The sequence below is a fragment of the Desmodus rotundus genome, chromosome 1, assembly GCF_022682495.2.
Source record: "Desmodus rotundus isolate HL8 chromosome 1, HLdesRot8A.1, whole genome shotgun sequence".
NCBI lineage: Eukaryota > Metazoa > Chordata > Mammalia > Chiroptera > Phyllostomidae > Desmodus > Desmodus rotundus.
Window position 1 is genome coordinate 107,568,267 of NC_071387.1, and position 10,350 is coordinate 107,578,616.

The 10,350-nt window shown below is 48.7% G+C and overlaps 1 protein-coding gene across 2 annotated transcripts in view; it reads right to left on the bottom strand.

Annotated features, from left to right (window-relative positions):
• The window catches only part of LITAF (lipopolysaccharide induced TNF factor), a 29,517-nt gene extending 20,710 nt beyond the window's left edge, over positions 1 to 8,807 (bottom strand). The window contains exon 1 of one of the 2 annotated variants that reach the window (XM_071222217.1): positions 8,667 to 8,807. The gene's annotated coding sequence lies outside the window, so the exon portion shown is untranslated. Of the gene's footprint in view, positions 1 to 8,562 lie in introns of both variants that reach the window. The other variant, XM_071222216.1, reaches the window with a different exon arrangement.
• Between the last annotated feature and the right edge of the window lie 1,543 nt (positions 8,808 to 10,350).

Below are 10,350 nucleotides of genomic sequence, written 5' to 3' on the forward strand. Positions count from 1 at the left end.
TCCTTCCCCGTGAGTCCTTCTGTAACCAGTCCCCAGGGACTCGGGGGTCTGCATACAGTTCTTCTGGTCCCCCTATTCCTCAAGCCCTCACCCATCAAGCTGACCATGACCCATCCCTGGACAACTTCATCTTCACATACAGAAAGATGCTCCTCTCTCTCTAAAGCAAGGAGGTGCAGCTAAGACAACACAGAGACAGATGGTGAGGCTTAACATCATCAGTGAGAAGTCACGTGGACTTCACACTGCTGCACGTCAGCAATGTGGCCTTGCTCACACAAACCTGTGACCCCGGGCTCATCATGAGAAAACACCAGACAAACCCCAGACTGGACAACTTTTTACAGGAGACCAGGCCAGTACTCCTCACAACTGCCAAGGTCCAAGAAAACGAAGGAAGTCCGAGAAACTGTCACAAATCGGACCTGGTGACATGACGACTACATACCATGTAGGACCCTGAACAGAATCCACAAGTGAAGCCTGGAGGTTTGGTTAATAGCAAGTAAGGCAGCAATGTCAGTTTCTCAGTTGTGACGAACATGCCTGGTGACCTTAACAGTGGGGGAGGCCAGATGGAGAATACGGGCCTTCTACACTAACTGTTCTGCAAATCTAAAACTTCTCTAAAACAAAAGGTTTGTGTTTTTAAAAAACTCACAGCTGATACCAGGATATTGTTCAGCCAACATTACATCTGTCTTTTTCACCCTGGCAAAGAGCAAAATGTTTGGTCATCCGTGGAGATGGCCTGGTTGTAGATGTCACTCACACAGGACTGGTGGGAAGGTAAACTGAGGCTCACACAATGGAAGCATCTGCCAAAATTTAACTTGCACGAGTCCTTTGACCCAGCAAGTCCCCCTCTAGGAATACATACTAGAGATAACCCCACGCGTGGGCCAAGTGACAAAACCACGAGGACGCAGAGGTTGTCACTGCAGTGTTGCTGGAAACCACCTAACTGTCCATCAGCAGGAAGCCGGGTAGGTTGCTGGTGGTCCATCCACCCAAGGCGATGGTACGCACCCACCCAAACAGAATGAGGAAGTTTTATATGCAGAAATGCAGTAATCCCTAAGACAAACCAGTGCATGAAAAAAGCCCGAATAGCATTTATAGCAAGCCACCACTTGTGTGTGAGAAGGACATACTATTTCCTTATATAATATGCATGAAATACCACCCAAAGGATACACAAGAAGCTGCAACAGAGGCCGCCTGGACGCAGGGGAGGTGAGCTGGCGGCGCGGTGGGATGGACACTCTCCACATTTATACCCTTCTTGGTCTTTTGATTGTTGAACCAGAGCAGTACGACACAGTCAAAATTAAATTAAGGAAGATTAAATAAATTACATACATTTATTAAGTATAACTCAGTGAATTTAAAACTTATTGATATGTTAATATATATTTATATTTAAATAAAATAAATTCAATTTGTTTTAAAATGGGGGGAAAAAAGCTTCCTTTATAAGCCCTTATCTGCCTTCCCCAAACTGGCTTCCTACATACCCTCCCTCTGGGTGAAATGACATCATCACAGCCCTCAGTCCCCAGAACTGTATCTAAAGTACCAGCCCAGCACCTGGCCCTCTGGCCCCGCCCCGAGTGTGTGTGGAGTGACTAAGGCTTCTGATCACTTCGGTTTGGTGAGAAGACGTGCACTCTACCGTTCCTATGTAATTCCCCAGTTTGTACTGACCACATCCTCTACCAAAATAAAGACCTTCTCTTTGCTATTGTCCTTTTTTCATGCAGGAGGTGCTGAAGGCTGACGGTAGAGGAGGGACTGGGGAGACGTGGACCCTCCCTAGACAGCCCTAAGGAGCGCACCTGGGGAGGTAAAGTTACCCCACATGGGGAGGTACGGGGCAGACACAAAGGGAAAGCTGAGTCCAGGTTCTCAAGCAAGTAGCGGGTCTGGGGGACAGCGTGGCAGGACGTGCAGAAGCAGGCACACCTGCGTCCTGCGAGAAGGCCAGGAGGGTGGGGTCGGGCAATGGGAACACTCACACCACCAGGAGCCTGGCCTGGATGAGGTGGGCACCCGGCTGGACCTTCCAGCAGGGGCTTCACACAACGGTTCTGTTTCATTAACCAGTAGCTCCAGAGCAATTTCAACCCCCCCCCCACCCAAAGTATTCAACTCCTGACAAGGAGAGTTCAGATTCTAAAAATAAGCCTCAAAACCTGTAATACTGGCAGAAACCAACCACAGCAGCAGCCACCCAACACCCCCCACATCATCTCACAAACTTCAAAGGCCCCACAGCCCACAGCCAATGGGGTCCTCCCCCCAGATCATGTCTATGTCTACACACAACGAGAACACCAATCTCATAACTTCTGGTGTTGCTCCACTCTGACTGACAGCCTCTTTCAACATCCCTCCCCAGAAAGAATCTTAACCACATTCTAAAATCGATCCCGTATTTCCCTCTGCTTTCTTAGAATGTGCAAACATAAATGAGTAAGAAAATGCTTGCGTGGGTCGTGCTATCCCAGGCTACCCATAGTCCAACCTGGGCAGACGGCAGCGCCCAGCCCTCCTCCCCATCTGCCGACTCAAAAGCCTCCGAGGACTGGGCAACCGGACCCTGGGGTGTGAGGACGCCAGGTAAGTGAGAGTTGCTGGTTTGCTTGGGCGCCTCCTGTGAGTAAGGTAAACAACCTTGAGCATCTGGCTCAATGAAAACATCTGCGATACTGGGGAGTCTCATATTTGCTTAAAAAAAGCAAATATTGGCTCAATTTTGGCTCTATTCCAGATGACAGCAAGTACTGTAACTGTCTTGTCTTTGAAAACTGTGGAAAACAATGGTCTCACCTTTAGCGAGACAGGAATCAAGTGAGACAGGGCGGTAAACGTTAACCTTTGCGCTGTTTTCAAGCCATCCCACGTCCCCTGACTGAGCCCACACCATCCAGCCCTCGATGACACATGCCTTCCTCATGCATCTTAATTACTTCCTGTCTGCAAGGCAGATTGAGTCCAAACTGGACCACATTACCCTCCTCCGGGCAAGCTTGGGCTCTGTTCTATGTTTCTCTGGATTCCCCCCAGGGCTTTGGGAGAGCAATACACAGCCCACCTCCTTGCAGAGCTGAGATTTTGGGAGCACGTGTATGACCTTTATACCCCACAGATGACGGGCATATTTATAGCGCCAGGTCTTTTGAAGTGTGTATTTTTTAAATGAAGAAGAAACGGCAAGTCTCCCTTACAGAAGAATTCCAAATAATATTGTGTAGGTATTATTACCCCTCTAGAAGGTAGAGATTAATCTCTTCCCTCCCACTCCCGGTGTGAGCTGGATTTAGTATCTTGTTTTTAAAGAATAAATGAAAAGAGAAAGAGTAACTCTGCAGTGGAGAAACCTGGCAAAGCCCACCTGCATCTAGAGATGAAGGTTAATGTTATTAGCAATGTCACGTGGCTGCCACGGACCCCCTGATGTGAAGTGATGTGACGTGATGAGAAGGGCCCCTCACCTCTGTGGCACTCTTCCACAGACCCGGAACCCCTGTGTAACCATGAGAAAAACATCAGACAAATCCAATTTGAGGGAAATTCTACGAAATCCCTGTCTGGTACTTCTCAAAAACAGTTATGGAGAGATTGAGAAACTGTAACAGACCAGAGGAGACTGGGAGATGAGGGATTAAATGCAAGGTAGTACCCTGGGTGGGAGCTTGGCAGGAAAATGGGCAGCAGGGAACAGCTGGTGAGCTCCAGTAAGGTCTGGGGTTCGGTGACTAGTGAGGCACCAACGTCAGTGTCTTCGTTGGACGCATGTGCTGTGGCGATGATGTGAGATGCCGACTACAGGGGAGCTGGGTGAGGGTATACGGAACCCCTGCCTTAACCGCGACTTTCCTGCAAATTTAAAATTAAACTATGATGTGAACTGAGGCAGGCGGGCCTCACCCAAAGGCATTCAAGTTCAACTTTTTAAATATACATATTAAAAAGGGTTTTTTTTAAAGTATTTTTAAGTGTATTTTGGTTAAACAGGAAAGACTAAGCGGAGGCGGGGTTTCTAATATTTCTAATTGGGGAGGTTTAAAAAGAAAGAAACACATATCCCCAAATTTAAGTGAATGATCAGGCCTTAAATTTTAAGGAGTCTCCAAAACTCCTCCTAGCTGAATGCATATTGATACTCCACAAATTTGTACCTTCTTAAAATGTGTACTTCAAAACAGTTGTCTTAACCACATGTGAGCAATAAACTCTTCTAAAAATATAGCTCCATGCTGTGTATAGAACTGTTTTCCAGATTTAGGGATCGACCAGTACACCAAAGGGCAAGGCCTTCGGTGAGGAGATAAAGTAGTGTTTTCAGCACCGACTTAATCCTCCAAAATCAGTTGTTTCAGGAAGAAAAAAGGAAGATTATTCAATTCCATTCACCGCCTCCACCCTCCAGCCCCAGAAAAGAAACCAAGGAGAATCCTGGAATATGCACATAACAGAAATGACCCCAGAAGACCCCAGGAAAAAAAGGGATTCCTTCAGCAAAAGGGCACACATGCAAATTGTCAGGTCTCTGGAAAAAAACAGCCTTGTCTGTACACAAGGTGGAGGACCAGCTGGGAAAGGCCCGAAATGCCTGGTCTTTTACAGTCTCTGGAGAAAAATGTTCTTTACAATAACGTGAGCGTAAGTGAAACCTGATTACAAAAGCCCTAAGGAAGTCTTTGACTCATACATTTATTATACCAAATATAGCTCAAAATTCTTAAAGTAAGGGCCACTGGCCAGCCATCTTTAAAATACAAAGACTCGGCGGTGCTGTTTTTGCTGTAACGGAATTTAATCTGCATACGGATCCAGAAAATGTCCAGCATAAATGGTGTTTCTTAAATTCTAAGTTCGTAAGGAAGAACTTAGACAAAAGAGGAAATTGGGGTCTCCAGTTATCTTGGGGAAGGAAGTGAGAAACTGTACCACGGTTGTTAAGCTACTTGGCCCCCAACAAATTCAAATTCGGTACATTTCCGTACAAACACAGAGGCTCGTAGTGAAATAGTTCAGAGAAACGCTTTCAAATTCCATCTTCTGAATTCGGTCTGTTTCTGCAGGGCAATACATTCCACGAGTCAGAGATAAAGTTACCACAATCTGAAAACCAGGTTCAAACGTGGCGCAAGTACAAATTACTGTGAGTTGTGGAGTGGAAAATGCTCCCATTGGGGCATTGGGCCTCTCCCCCCAAATCGGAGAGGGCAATTTCCCTGTGGATTCCTGGGGAGACCACATCCCCAGCTTCCACGTGAATGATGGTTTCTGAAGCAGCGGTGCAACGAGAACATTAATGGGACGGCGTCAAGAGACAACACTGTGTGCACCCTGATCGCAGCTTCATAAAAAACAGGCACCATGACAAAAGACAAAACCACTGAATTAAAAAAAAAATGCTAACTGTTCATTCACACAGTGAGATTATGCCTCCTTTTCTTCTTCATCTTCCACACTTTCTGTAATATTGTTATTTTTTACATAACTTTAAAAAATATCGAGGCACCATCTATATGAATAACCTCCCTGGACTCAAAGGTCAGGTAAGTCAATGCTAAGCTCTTAAATTTTCCCCAGGAACACTGTCGATTCTACAGCTCCATGAGCTAAGTGGCTTAAACTCTCCAGCACTATGTTCTCTGAAATTAACAATACCATTAAACAAAGTGATAGAGAAGAAAGTGCCTCCGGCTTTCAGGATCTCGGGTGAACTAATTTCTGCCCACTAGGAGGGGGCAGGAAATCACTACAGACACCTTTGATTCTGTCCCTGCCTTAAACCTACGAATACACATAGTTCTTCTACCGAAATAAATAAGTTGAAGGGACTTCATTAGCTACTGAAGTGTTATCACAGCTGCCCAGAGTGCCAAGGCAGATTCAAACAAGATGAAATTTTGAGGACTCAGGAAAGTACCACTTTAAGCTCACATAACAACTTTACGTAAGTAAACACCAATCAAGTCCAGAACAGGCCATGGGCGGCCAAAGGAGCAGCAAAAACATCACAAACACTGTGCTAAAGAAAGACAGAGCGAAGGAGGTCTATTTGCCCGATGAGATGGATTATCTCGCCCATAGGGCTATTTTAACGGCAGCAAAAGCAAAAACAGAAGACAAGTCGCAGTACCAAGACTCCAGGACTTCCTCATGTGGAAGTCCTTTTTTCCACTGTCGCCATTGCTTTGGGGAGATTCATTTTGGGTGGGAGAATTTTAAGTCCTGATAGGCACCAGCCTATTCTCAGAATGGCCTTACATACACCTCTAGTCAGCGGGGATGGTCAACAGCCGCAAGCACGCACTGTTTATGCCCTTGAGAATTAACTTAAGCTGGAAATGCCTCTGGCTCCCTTTCTCAGCAGTTCCCCTTTTACTGTCCTCAACCCTGGGAATGTCTGTGCCTCCTCCAAAGCTTTGCTGAGACTCTTCTGCAAATGGTGGAATGCTGCCCACCACGTCCACATGTCCCTCTGCCAAATGTGCCCAGGCCTCAGGTTGGCTACTAAACTTGCCTTGGTTAACCTGGCCCCATGCTCATAGCGACCTCCCTTTCATTCCTCCCAAACCCCTGCCAGGCCTTGGTGAATGACGGCTCTTTCCCCTGTGTGTGTCTCCACTTTCCACCCACAGTGTCAACCCCTCAGGACCAGGAGCCGTTTCTTCTGTGTCCTTTCTAGGGCAAGAGTATAGCACTTGATTTCCCCACAGCCAGCCTATAAAAGGGACTGAAGGAACAGAGGGAAACTTACTCGCCAGAGTGAATTCCTTCAGTCTAGTATTTTAGAGACTTAACAAATTGATCCTCCATCTCAGATCAATCGCCAAGTCACTTAATCCACAGAAACATTACAACAAGGATACTTTTTCAAATGTGAATAAAAGCATCTATTATTAATGCCTTAAACTAACAGGAAAGAGGGAAGATGGGCGTCTCCTACAGTTTCTCCCATAGGAGAAACACTCTCCTAAGTGTTTCTTAGAGTCTCGTACACATTGGATCCCAAAGCATGGCCTGGCTGAGAGGAAAGCCCAGTGCAACACGGGTGTTATTCTAGGCCAGGTAGAGCCAGATGCAGATCCAACTATGATAAAAACCAAACACAGTAGGAGAACCCCAGATACAATCTCTCTTTACAGGCACCCAGGTTAGCCCTATTTTAAAAGAGCCACCCTGAGAAGGCTCAAGTCGGGGGTAGGAAAGTGAGGCACACATTCATGCAAACCATGGTTTTCCTTAAAAGCTGCACTCCCCTGCACTCCCCCCCTCCCCCCCTGGCAGAGAACTGCTGGGCCAACCTCCCTTCCAGGCAGCCCGGGAACCAGCATGAAGGCTAGGGGAGGGGTTTATCCCCCAAGGGAATACTGGTAGGAGAGTCTTAACCTGATGACTTACACAGGAAGGGCCTGTAACTTCCAGAAACTGGATTTCCCAATAACCAAAGAATAGTCCAACAGTGAATGACATCAGCCCCACTATCCCAAAGCACAAAAGCGACCAGTAAAAAAGCGACACCAAGGTCCAACTGGCCTGATCCCTGGATATTGCCCTTCCAGGATTCACCATTTCCCCAACACCTCCCGTCCCTAATCTGATCAGGAGTTCCTGGCACAGCACCCAACCCAATGGCCAGATCCACACTGACCTGAAAGCTGAGGGGAAGGCACCTGCCAGCTTGGCAGGAGGGGCAATGTCCACCTCTGCCACAGGTTCCCCTGCCTGGGACACCAGCACCCAGCCGGCGCCGGCAGTGGACGGAGTCTGGGTAGGCTCCTGTGCTCATCGGGTGCCAATCTTACCCCGGGGGATGGGACCTCGCCGGGCCAAGGGTCCCTTAGAGTTGTGTCCCGATTTTCACCTCCCGGTGCTCTCCCCCAGGCCCTGAGGTGTCCATAAAGGCGCCCACTGAGGGTGGTCCTGAATTCTGCGAGGATCCCTTCGGGCGGATGCTCTGGACCCGAGAAGCCGAATTTTGGGACATGCGTCCAGAAATTCGTTGGGTTTGTTGTTTGCTTTGGTTTTGTTTCTGAACTCCCGGGTGATGGTTCTGCAAAACTCAACTTTTAGATCGCAGTCACCACAGCGAATCTCAACGTTCCTGAAAAGCCTCGGGACGCCCTTTCCGGGAAGGGGACCACGCGGACCCCCAGGGGCGCCCTTTCAGGTTGGGGCCGGGCGACCCCATCGCGCGCGATCCGCGGACGATCGGCTCGCTCAGGGGGCAGGATCGGAACTCAGCCTGTCCCACGGCCTAGACCAGCGCTGGGAGACTGGAAACCCGCCCGCGCCGGCGCCGCGAGAAAGTTCTCGGCCGGACCCCTGCGCACTCCACCCCGTGTCGAACCCCGGGACCCGCCAGGGTCACCGGCCGCCACCACCGGCGCGATGCCCCGGGTCTCCCGGCCTCGGCTGCTCCCGAGCCACGGGAAGGTGTTCGCGCCGCAGGGACCCGGCTCCCGGCCCCGGGCGCCCCTGGGGTTCCGCCCCGCCGCGCGCCCCCCATTAGCGCCCTGGCTGCCTCCACGCAGCACTCACCGCCGCTTACGCCGCCACTCGAGCCGGTAGGTCTGAGCCCGGAGCGCAGGCGGGCGGGACCGCTGCGGGGCGGGAGCGGGGGCGGGGGCTGGACCCGGACTCACCGGGGCGGAGCGTCAGGCCCGGGCTTCCGGCTTCTCCCCGCCTCCGCGGGCTGCTGGGACCCGCGTCTGGGCGCCCAGGGGGCCACCACCTCCGGCCCACGCCAGGCCCGTGACCCCGCGAGAGGCCACCTACCCTCCCCACTCTGCCGTTCCCCTCCACCTCTTTGCTTTCCCACTGTCTGGATTACACACTGGTCTTAGTCACTCCTGAAACCCTCAGTTTCAGCCCCGGCGCCGCGTGCTGACTTCGGAGCATCCTCCCCCCACCCACTCCTCCACCCGGTTTCTCCCCTTCCGGATTCTGCTGCATCTCCGTCCCTGGCCCCTGTACCTCCTGATTTGGGCCCCGCCCCCCCTCCGTCCCCACTCCCCTAGATCCCCCCTCTCTGGCATTCCTTCGGGAGTGCTAGAGGAACTGGATGTCCATGGGCACAAGAACGAAGTTGGAGCCCTATCTCACACCATACACACAATTTAACAAAAGGGAAAAACTATAAAACTCTTAGAGGAAAACAAAAGTGTAAATTTTGGATTAGGTAATGGTTTCTTAAATATGACACCAAAAGCACAAGCAACAAAAAAAAAATAGTTAAACTGAGCTTTATCAAAATTAAAAACTTTTGTTCATCTAAGGACACTATCAAGAGTGTGTAAAGACAACCCACAAAAAGGGAGAAAATATTTGCAAATAATATATTTGATTACAATCAAATAGATTGCTCAATCCATATTTTATAAAGAACTCTTACAACTCAATAACAAAAACACAAGCAACCCAATTTTTTAAATGGGCATTAGGGATGATCAAAATATTCTGGAAAAGAGCCCTGGCTGGTGTGGCTCAATGGATTGAGCACCGGACTGTGAAGCAAAGGGCTGCTGGTTTGATCCCCAGTCAGGGCACGTGCCTGAGTTGCCGGCCAGGTCCCCAGCGGAAGAGGCAACACACATTGATGTGTCTCTCCCTCTCTCCCTCCCTTCCCCTCTTTCTAAAAATTAATTAATTAAAAAAAAACGCAAACATTTTAACTATGGAAACAGTAAAAAGATCAGTGGCTGCCAGACACTGGGGAGGGGGGGACAGGAATCAGAGACAGATGAATGGGCAGAACCAAGAGGAATTTCAGGGCAGTGAAAATACTGTTGGGTACTTGTCATTACATATTTGTCCAAACCCATATAATGTATAATACGAAGATTGAACTCCAATGTGAACTGTAGACTTTGGGAGACTGTGATGTGTCAATGTCAATGAGGATCCTCAGTTGTACCCAATGTGCCGCTCTGGTGGGGATGTCGGTAATGGGGGAGGCTGTGGGGTGGGGGAGGGGCTATGGGACATTTCTGTACCTTCCTCTTCAGTTTTCTGTGAACCTAAAACTTTCTTTTTAATTGTCTTTTTTAGAAAAAGAAGTCCTGGAGATGGATGGTGGGGTAGTTTCACAACATTGTGAAAACAATACACTGAAATGTACACTTAAAATAGTTCAAATGGTAAATTTTATGTTGAGTATATTTTTACCACAAAACAATAAAATTAAGTTAGATTAAAAATGGGCCAAGGACTTGAATAGACATTTCTGTAAAGAAGTTATACAAATGGCCAACAAGCACCCAAAAAAGATGCTCACCATCGTTAATCACCAGGAAGATGCAAAGGAAAACTACAACGAGATAACCCCTT